Source organism: Lampetra planeri, chromosome 71, assembly GCF_965212315.1.
Source record: "Lampetra planeri chromosome 71, kcLamPlan1.2.h2, whole genome shotgun sequence".
In the NCBI taxonomy this organism is placed as follows: domain Eukaryota; kingdom Metazoa; phylum Chordata; class Hyperoartia; order Petromyzontiformes; family Petromyzontidae; genus Lampetra; species Lampetra planeri.
In genome coordinates, this window is record NC_136176.1 from 280,868 (window position 1) to 292,779 (window position 11,912).

General features: G+C 49.3%; 1 long non-coding RNA gene across 5 annotated transcripts in view; it reads left to right on the plus strand.

Moving 5' to 3' along the window:
* LOC144737508 (uncharacterized) overlaps window positions 1-11,524 on the plus strand; it is a 115,903-nt gene extending 104,379 nt beyond the window's left edge. For 4 of the 5 annotated variants that reach the window (XR_013589005.1, XR_013589003.1, XR_013589004.1 and 1 more), the window contains 2 exons: window positions 8,675-8,741; window positions 9,581-11,524. This is a non-coding gene — a long non-coding RNA (uncharacterized LOC144737508). Of the gene's footprint in view, window positions 1-1,414; window positions 8,372-8,674; window positions 8,742-9,580 lie in introns of those variants that run through there. The other variant, XR_013589006.1, reaches the window with a different exon arrangement.
* Window positions 11,525-11,912: the final 388 nt, after the last annotated feature.

Sequence of the window (11,912 nt, forward strand, 5' to 3'; positions counted from 1 at the left end):
CTCACACTGACTCACTCACACTGACTCACTCACACACAGCTCACTCACACTGACTCACTCACACACAGCTCACTCACACTGACTCACTCACACTGACTCACTCACACACAGCTCACTCACACACACAGCTCACTCACACACAGCTCACTCTCACACACAGCTCACTCACACACAGCTCGCTCACACACATACACATCTCACTCACACTGACTTACTCATACTGACTCACACTCACACACAACTCAATCTCACACACAGCTCACTCACACTGACTCACTCACACTGACTCACTCACGCACAGCTCACTCACACTGACTCACACACACAGCTCACTCACACTGACTCACACTGACTCACACAGCTCATTCTCTCACACACACAGCTCACTCACACACAGCTCACTCACACTGACTCACACAGCTCACTCACACACACAGCTCACTCACACTGCCTCACTCACACACACAGCTCACTCACACACAGCTCACTCACACACACAGCTCACTCACACACAGCTAACTCACACACAGTTCACTCACACACCGCTCACTCTCACACACAGGTCACTCACTCACATTGACTCACTCACACACACAGCTCACTCACACTGACTCACACACACACACAGCTCACTCACACTGACTCACACACACTCACATGCAGCTCATTCTCTCACACACACAGCTCACTCACTCTCACACACAGCTCACTCTCACACACAGCTCACTCACACACAGCTCACTCACACACAGCTAACTCACACACACAGCTCACTCACACACACAGCTCACTCTCACACACAGCTCACTCTCACATACAGCTCACTCATACACACAGCTCAATCACACTGACTGACTCATACTGACTCACTCTCACAAACAGCTCACTCACACTGACTCACTCACCCACACAGCTCACTCACACTGACTCACTCACACGGACTCACACACATAAAGCTCACACACAGCTCATTCTCTCACACACACAGCTCACCCTCACACACAGCTCACTCTCACACACAGCTCACTCGCACAGCTCACTCACACTGACTCACTCACACTGACTTACACACAGCTCACTCACACTGACTCACTCACACTGACTCACTCACACACAGCTCTCTCACACTGACTCACTCACACTGACTCACTCACACACAGCTCACTCACACACACAGCTCACTCACACACAGCTCACTCTCACACACAGCTCACTCACACACAGCTCGCTCACACACATACACATCTCACTCACACTGACTCACTCATACTGACTCACACTCACACACAACTCAATCTCACACACAGGTCACTCACACAGCTCACTCACACTTACTCACACTGACTCACTCACACACAGCTCACTCTCACTGACTCATTCACACTGACTCACTCACGCACAGCTCACTCACACTGACTCACACACACAGCTCACTCACACTGACTCACACACACTGACTCACACAGCTCATTCTCTCACACACACAGCTCACTCACACTGACTCACTCACACTGACTCACTCACGCACAGCTCACTCACACTGACTCACACACACAGCTCACTCACACTGACTCACACAGCTCACTCACACACAGCTCACACACACAGCTCACTCACACTGCCTCACTCACACACACAGCTCACTCACACACAGCTCACTCACACACACAGCTCACTCACACACACAGCTAACTCACACACAGCTCACTCACACACACAGTTCACTATCACACACAGTTCACTCACACACCGCTCACTCTCACACACAGGTCACTCATTCACATTGACTCACTCACACAGCTCACTCACACTGACTCACACACACACACAGCTCACTCACACTGACTCACACACACTCACATGCAGCTCATTCTCTCACACACACAGCTCACTCACTCTCACACACAGCTCACTCTCACACACAGCTCACTCACACACAGCTCACTCACACACAGCTCACTCACACACAGCTCACTCACACACACAGCTCACTCACACACACAGCTCACTCTCACACACAGCTCACTCTCACATACAGCTCACTCATACACACAGCTCAATCACACTGACTCACTCATACTGACTCACTCTCACAAACAGCTCACTCACACTGACTCACTCACCCACACAGCTCACTCACACTGACTCACTCACACGGACTCACACACACAAAGCTCACACACAGCTCATTCTCTCACACACACAGCTCACCCTCACACACAGCTCAATCTCACACACAGCTCACTCACACAGCTCACTCACACACAGCTCACTCACACACAGCTCACTCACACTGACTCACTCATACTGACTCACACTCACACACAACTCAATCTCACACACAGCTCACTCACACAGCTCACTCACACTGACTCACTCACACACAGCTCACTCACACTGACTCACTCACACACAGCTCACTCACACTGACTCACACACAGCTCACTCACACACACAGCTCACTCACACACAGCTCACTCTCACACACAGCTCACTCACACACAGCTCGCTCGCACACATACACATCTCACTCACACTGACTCACTCATACTGACTCACACTCACCACACACAACTCAATCTCACACACAGCTCACTCACACAGCTCACTCACACTTACTCACTCACACTGACTCACTCACACACAGCTCACTCACACTGACTCACTCACACTGACTCACTCACGCACAGCTCACTCACACTGACTCACACACACAGCTCACTCACACTGACTCACACACACTGACTCACACAGCTCATTCTCTCACACACACAGCTCACTCACACACAGCTCACTCACACTGACTCACACAGCTCACACACACAGCTCACACACACAGCTCACTCACACTGACTCACTCACACTCACTCACTCACTCACAGCTCACTCACACTGACTCACTCACACTGACTCACTCACACACAGCTCACTCACACACACAGCTCACTCACACACAGCTCACTCTCACACACAGCTCACTTACACACACAGCTCACTCACACACACAGCTCACTCACACACACAGCTCACTCTCACATACAGCTCACTCATACACACAGCTCAAACACACTGACTCACTCATACTGACTCACTCTCACAAACAGCTCACTCACACTGACTCACTCACACACACAGCTCACTCACACTGACTCATTCACACTGACTCACTTACACACAGCTCACTCACACAAAGCTCACTCACACACAGCTCACTCACACAGCTCACTCACACTGACTCACTCACACTGACTCACTCACACACAGCTCACTCACACTGACTCACTCACACTGACTCACTCACACTGACTCACACACATAAAGCTCACACACAGCTCATTCTCTCACACACACAGCTCACCCTCACACACAGCTCTCACACACAGCTCACTCACACAGCTCACTCACACAGCTCACTCACACTGACTCTCTCACACACAGCTCACTCACACACACAGCTCACTCACACACATCTCACTCTCACACACAGCTCACTCACACAGACAGCTGACTCTCACACACCACACAGCTCACTCACACACAGCTCGCTCGCACACATACACATCTCACTCACACTGACTCACTCATACTGACTCACACTCACCACACACAACTCAATCTCACACACAGCTCACTCACACAGCTCACTCACACTTACTCACTCACACTGACTCACTCACACACAGCTCACTCACACTGACTCACTCACACTGACTCACTCACGCACAGCTCACTCACACTGACTCACACACACAGCTCACTCACACTGACTCACACACACTGACTCACACAGCTCATTCTCTCACACACACAGCTCACTTACACACAGCTCACTCACACTGACTCACACAGCTCACTCACACACACAGCTCACACACACAGCTCACTCACACTGACTCACTCACACTGACTCACTCACTCACAGCTCACTCACACTGACTCACTCACACTGACTCACTCACACACAGCTCACTCACACACACAGCTCACTCACACACAGCTCACTCTCACACACAGCTCACTCACACACACAGCTCACTCACACACACAGCTCACTCACACACACAGCTCACTCTCACATACAGCTCACTCATACACACAGCTCAAACACACTGACTCACTCATACTGACTCACTCTCACAAACAGCTCACTCACACTGACTCACTCACACACACAGCTCACTCACACTGACTCATTCACACTGACTCACTCACACACAGCTCACTCACACAAAGCTCACTCACACACAGCTCACTCACACAGCTCACTCACACTGACTCACTCACACTGACTCACTCACACACAGCTCACTCACACTGACTCACTCACACTGACTCACTCACACTGACTCACACACATAAAGCTCACACACAGCTCATTCTCTCACACACACAGCTCACCCTCACACACAGCTCTCACACACAGCTCACTCACACAGCTCACTCACACAGCTCACTCACACTGACTCTCTCACACACAGCTCACTCACACACAGCTCACTCTCACACACAGCTCACTCACACAGACAGCTGACTCTCACACACAGCTCACTCACACAGACAGCTCACTCACACTCACAGCTCACTCACACACACAGCTCACTCACACACAAAGCTCACTTTCACACACAGCTCAATCTCACACACAGCTCACTCACACTGACTCACTCACACTGACTCACTCACACACAGCTCACTCACACTGACTCACTCACACTGACTCACACACAGCTCACGCACACACACAGCTCACTCACACGCAGCTCACTCTCACACACAGCTCACTCACACACACAGCTGACTCTCACACACAGCTCACTCACACACAGCTCACTCACACACAGCTCACTCACACACACAGCTCACTCACACACACAGCTCACTCTCACACACAGCTCACTCTCACATACAGCTCACTCATACACACAGCTCAATCACACTGACTCACTCATACTGACTCACTCTCACAAACAGCTCACTCACACTGACTCACTCACCCACACAGCTCACTCACACTGACTCACTCACACTGACTCACTCACACGGACTCACACACACTAAGCTCACACACAGCTCATTCTCTCACACACACAGCTCACCCTCACACACAGCTCAATCTCACACAGCTGACTCACACAGCTCACTCACACACAGCTCACTCACACACAGCTCACTCACACTGACTCACTCACACTGACTCACTCACACGGACTCACACACACTAAGCTCACACACAGCTCATTCTCTCACACACAAAGCTCACCCTCACACACAGCTCACTCTCACACACAGCTCACTCACACAGCTCACTCACACTGACTCACTCACACTGACTCACTCACACACAGCTCACTCACACTGACTCACTCACACACAGCTCACTCACACTGACTCACTCACACTGACTCACACAGCTCATTCTCTCACACACACAGCTCACTCACACACAGCTCACTCACACTGACTCACACAGCTCACTCACACACACAGCTCACTCACACTGCCTCACTCACACACAGCTCACTCACACACACAGCTCACTCACACACACAGCTAACTCACACACAGTTCACTCACACACCGCTCACTCTCACACACAGGTCACTCACTCACATTGACTCACTCACACACACAGCTCACTCACACTGACTCACACACACACACAGCTCACTCACACTGACTCACACACACTCACATGCAGCTCATTCTCTCACACACACATCTCACTCACTCTCACACACAGCTCACTCTCACACACAGCTCACTCACACACAGCTCGCTCACACACATACACATCTCACTCACACTGACTTACTCATACTGACTCACACTCACACACAACTCAATCTCACACACAGCTCACTCACACTGACTCACTCACACTGACTCACTCACGCACAGCTCACTCACACTGACTCACACACACAGCTCACTCACACTGACTCACACACACTGACTCACACAGCTCATTCTCTCACACACACAGCTCACTCACACACAGCTCACTCACACTGACTCACACAGCTCACTCACACACACAGCTCACTCACACTGCCTCACTCACACACAGCTCACTCACACACACAGCTCACTCACACACACAGCTAACTCACACACAGTTCACTCACACACCGCTCACTCTCACACACAGGTCACTCACTCACATTGACTCACTCACACACACAGCTCACTCACACTGACTCACACACACACACAGCTCACTCACACTGACTCACACACACTCACATGCAGCTCATTCTCTCACACACACAGCTCACTCACTCTCACACACAGCTCACTCTCACACACAGCTCACTCACACACAGCTCACTCACACACAGCTCACTCACACACACAGCTCACTCACACACACAGCTCACTCTCACACACAGCTCACTCTCACATACAGCTCACTCATACACACAGCTCAATCACACTGACTCACTCATACTGACTCACTCTCACAAACAGCTCACTCACACTGACTCACTCACCCACACAGCTCACTCACACTGACTCACTCACACGGACTCACACACATAAAGCTCACACACAGCTCATTCTCTCACACACACAGCTCACCCTCACACACAGCTCACTCTCACACACAGCTCACTCGCACAGCTCACTCACACTGACTCACTCACACTGACTTACTCACACACAGCTCACTCACACTGACTCACTCACACTGACTCACTCACACACAGCTCACTCACACTGACTCACTCACACTGACTCACTCACACACAGCTCACTCACACACACAGCTCACTCACACACAGCTCACTCACACACAGCTCGCTCACACACATACACATCTCACTCACACTGACTCACTCATACTGACTCAATCTCACACACAGGTCACTCACACAGCTCACTCACACTTACTCACACTGACTCACTCACACACAGCTCACTCACACTGACTCACTCACACTGACTCACTCACGCACAGCTCACTCACACTGACTCACACACACAGCTCACTCGCACACAGCTCACTCACACTGACTCACACAGCTCACTCACACACAGCTCACACACACAGCTCACTCACACTGCCTCACTCACACACACAGCTCACTCACACACAGCTCACTCACACACACAGCTCACTCACACACACAGCTAACTCACACACAGCTCACTCACACACACAGTTCACTATTACACACAGTTCACTCACACACCGCTCACTCACACACACAGCTCACTCACACTGACTCACACACACACACACAGCTCACTCACACTGACTCACACACACTCACATGCAGCTCATTCTCTCATACACACAGCTCACTCACTCTCACACACATCTCACTCACACACACGGCTCACTCACACTGACTCACACAGCTCATTCTCTCACACACACAGCTCACTCACACACAGCTCACTCACACTTACTCACACAGCTCACTCACACACACAGCTCACACACACAGCTCACTCACACTGCCTCACTCACACTGACTCTCACACACACAGCTCACTCACACTGACTCACACACACTCACATGCAGCTCACACACAGCTCATTCTCTCACACACACAGCTCACTCACACACACAGCTCACTCTCACACAAAGCTCACTCACACTGACTCACACACACAGCTCACTCACACACAGCTCACTCACACTGACTCACACACACTGACTCACTCACACACACAGCTCACTCACACTGACTCACACACACTCACACGCAGCTCACACATAGCTCATTCTCAAACACACACAGCTCACTCACACACACAGCTCACTCACACACAGCTCACTCACACACAGTTCACTCACACACAGCTCACCCTCCCACACAGCTCACTCACTCACATTGACTCACACACACAGCTCACTCACACTGACTCACACACACTCACATGCAGCTCACATACAGCTCATTCTCTCACACACACAGCTCACTCACACTGACTCACTCACACTGACTCACTCACACTGACTCATGCACACACACAGCTCACTCACACTGACTCACTCACACTGACTCACTCACACACACAGCTCACTCACACACAGCTCACTCACACACACAGCTCACTCACACACAGCTCACTCTCACACACAGCTCACTCACACTGACTCACTCACACTGACTCACTCACACACACAGCTCACTCACACTGACTCACTCACACTGACTCATGCACACACACAGCTCACTCACACAAACAGCTACTACGGATTGGCCGAGCTCATTAGCATAATGTATTTAAGTTACAGAGCCGCTCATTGTGGGAGTGAGTGTCTTGTGCCCCTCAAGTGACGTCATGTCACCTCCTACTGCCGCGTGACGTAGCGAGTTAACAGGAAGCTGCCGTTTCGCCCGTGCACTGAAATCCGAGGTGAGAAATTCTCATCGCGGTTGTGGTTGTGTTGGTTGTGGTGGTTCTTTTGATGGTGATGGTTGTTGTTTACCGAGGTAGAGCCTCGCTCTCTCTCTTGTAGGGATGTCAATTGAGTTGCAGCGAGCATGGAAGCGATGTCCAAGTTGGAACTTTTCAACGCGGGGCCTTGCCTCCTGCACTCGCCTGATCGCTTTTGCCACAATTCTCTTGCATAAGTTTAATTTGTCTTGACCTGGCTCACTACTTTGTAACTTTGTTTTGCTTTAAATATTGACACAGTTTTTCTTTTTATTTTACCAGGCCAAGCCCGCTTTAGCTGCTCTACCGCTCTTGTTTTCAGAAGCGACCTGCCCACAACAACAACAAGGTGAGGCTTGTCATCAGCGTGGCGGTGTTCACTCTCTGCATGTGGAGTGGGGACAACAGGAGGATCCGGAGGGAAATCCACGCGACGACGGAGAGAGACACGCACGACTTCCTGTATGCCAGGAGAGGTAGTTAACATCTCACCACGGGGAGAGAGAGAGACACGCAGCCTCGGCGATGTTGATTGATCCTCAATGAATTACTTGGTCGAGTAAGGAAGCATTAATACTGAGCAGGTGAAGGTGTCCAGGCGTGGGTCTGGACACACCACCACCTGTGAACCATGCCAGTGTGACAGTGGTGGAGCCAGTGGGGGTGTGGTGGCACGTAGGTAAAAAAATTAAATTAATAAAAGTAAAATAAAACAAATTAAAAAATTCACGAGCGTTCGTTTTTGCTGATGTTACTAGTGGGTTTCTTAGCATTCTTAAGAATAGTAGCTATTTCAGCTCTTGCTACATCCGCATGGATGTGTCCTATGCCTCTGAGGGCTACATCAATCTGAGAAATCACAGGGCTACATCAATCTGAGAAATCAGAGGATGTAGCAAGAGCTGAAATAGCTACTATTCTTAAGAATGCTAAGAAACCCACTAGTAACATCAGCAAAAACGAACGCTCATGAATTTTTTAATTTGTTTTATTTTACTTTTATTAATTTAATTTTTTTACCTACGTGACTTTACCGAAAAAACCTAAGAGTATTAAGTGAGTCACTTGATACAGCAAATCTGACTTTACCGAAAGAACCAAGAAGAAGTATAGACGTGTGACTGTATGCATTCCTCTGTGCATTGATACTGACGTGTAGATGGTGTTCATATTTTTTTCTGTCTGCAGCTGTCACTTCCTCTGCAGAATTAGTCTAATGGAGCAAAGGCACTCTGCGCGGCTCGGTGCATACAGCACGGATCGTACTGGAAATTTGACACGGCACCAGAGAACTCACACGGGAGAGAAACCCTTCAAGTGCAGTGTGTGTGGGAAGGCGTTTGCACGTTCATCTGCTCTTGTACAACACCAGAGAACACACACAGGAGAGAAACCCTTCAGGTGCAGTGTGTGTGGGAAGGCGTTTGCACATTCATCTACTATTGTAATGCACCAGAGAACACACACAGGAGAGAAACCCTTCAGGTGCAGTGTGTGTGGGATAGCATTTACAATTTCATCTACTCTTGTAACACACCAGAGAACACATACTGGAGAGAAACCCTTCAGGTGCAGTGTGTGTGGGAAGGCATTTGCACAGTCATCTGTTCTTAAAACACACCAGAGAACACACACAGGAGATAAACCCTTCCAGTGCAGTGTGTGTGGGAAGGCATTTGCACGTTCATTTGCTCTTGTACAACACCAGAGAACACACACAGGAGAGAAACCCTTCAGGTGCAGTGTGTGTGGGAAAGCGTTTGCACAGTCATCTGCTCATGTAGAACACCAGAGAACACACACGGGAGAAAAACCCTTCAATTGCAGTGTATGTGGAAAGGCGTTTTCAATTTCATCTGCTCTTGTACAACACCAGAGAACACACACAGGAGAGAAACCCTTCAGGTGCAGTGTGTGCGGGAAGGCGTTTTCACAGTCATCAAATCTTCAAAGACACCAGAGAACACACAAGCATCAGAAGATTCACAAGGAGTGGAGTCTGAAATCAGCTTGTGAAAGTCAAAGTGCCGCAATGAGCCCATCCCTCATGAAACAAGAACCGGAAGAAAATCCCAGCTTGGACACTTTTAAAGGTATCGAGGTGAAATATGAAGAGGTGAAGGTGAAATATGAAGAAGTGATGGTGAAAAGCGAAGAAGTGAAGGTAAAATGTGAAGATGAAGAGTCAACCCAAAAATCGGACCTTCACATCGATGGAGGCAACGTGAAGCAGGAGGATAATTCTCACTGCGAGGCAGAGCAAGGCAACTCCCAGCAGTTGGTGGAAGTGGAGGTGTGGGTGGACTTCCTCCGAGACAATACAAAGTCAAATGGAGACCCGGTAGATGTGTAAGTCTGAGACAATGTCGCTCCAATAGACGCACCTTTGTCACAGGCCTTCAATTACAAGAATGTGAAGTTGAACTCAATTTCTAGGTGCAACCTGCAGGGTAAGAGCGGCCAGTCTTTGTGGACCTGTGGGTTGCGTAGATCTCTAACCAGGAGTGATAGCCAATAAGCTCCCAAGCTTTTGCTATGTTATCATTGCATTTTTATTGTGCTTGCTTAATCACCTCGGAAATTCTGAGTTTTTTTTTATCGTATATCGTCTCAAACACTCGAAGAGCATCCCCAAGTAGCAGCTGCCCCTGTGTGGCACAAGGAGGTGGCCCTGCACCGGTGGCCCTGCACCGGTGGCCCTGCACCGGCCTGCATGTGGACAAGAGCCTGTCAGTAGCGGGCAATGGTTGATGTGGCATCTTGGTTGTGGAGTTTGTTGGTAATGTTTAGAATTTCATCAATTTTGACCCAGACGCCAGCATGCAATGGCCTACTCGTTTTGAATGACACAATAGTATATACATATACTGGTAAGCAGACGGTGTGTATTTTTTTAAATAGCTTCTTGTTAATTCGATGTAACCTGATGCAGCATATTTCAGTGCAGTAATTACATTTTGTTAAAATGACTCAATAATTTAGAATGAATACTTATCTGATTTTGTCTATAAGGGTCAAACATTGAATAAGTGATGTTAGATTTGAAGTTTTCGTGACTGCAGGTATCCATACTCTTTGGTTCTTTCGGTAAAGTCACATAGGTATAAAATAAAAATAAATTAAATCACAACGTCTTGGGCTCAACACAAGCGTCCGTCATCAGGTGGGACAAGCACAGCAAGAAGCAACTGCTGAAGTGGGCAAAAGAGGTGCCATTGTCTTCCTAAGATGCATAAAGAAGGCTCTTCATTTCGGCCCACACAAAGCTCACTCTCACACAGCTCACACAGCTCACTCACACAGCTCACTCTCACACAGCTCACACAGCTCAATCACGCACAGCTCACTCACACACAGCACACAGCTCACTCACAGCTCTCACACACATACAGCTCACACTGACTCACACATACAGCTCACTGACTCAGCTCACTCACACTGACTCACGCACACACGCAGCTCAAACACAGCTCATTCTCACACAGCTCACACTGATTCACACACTCACATGCAGCTCACA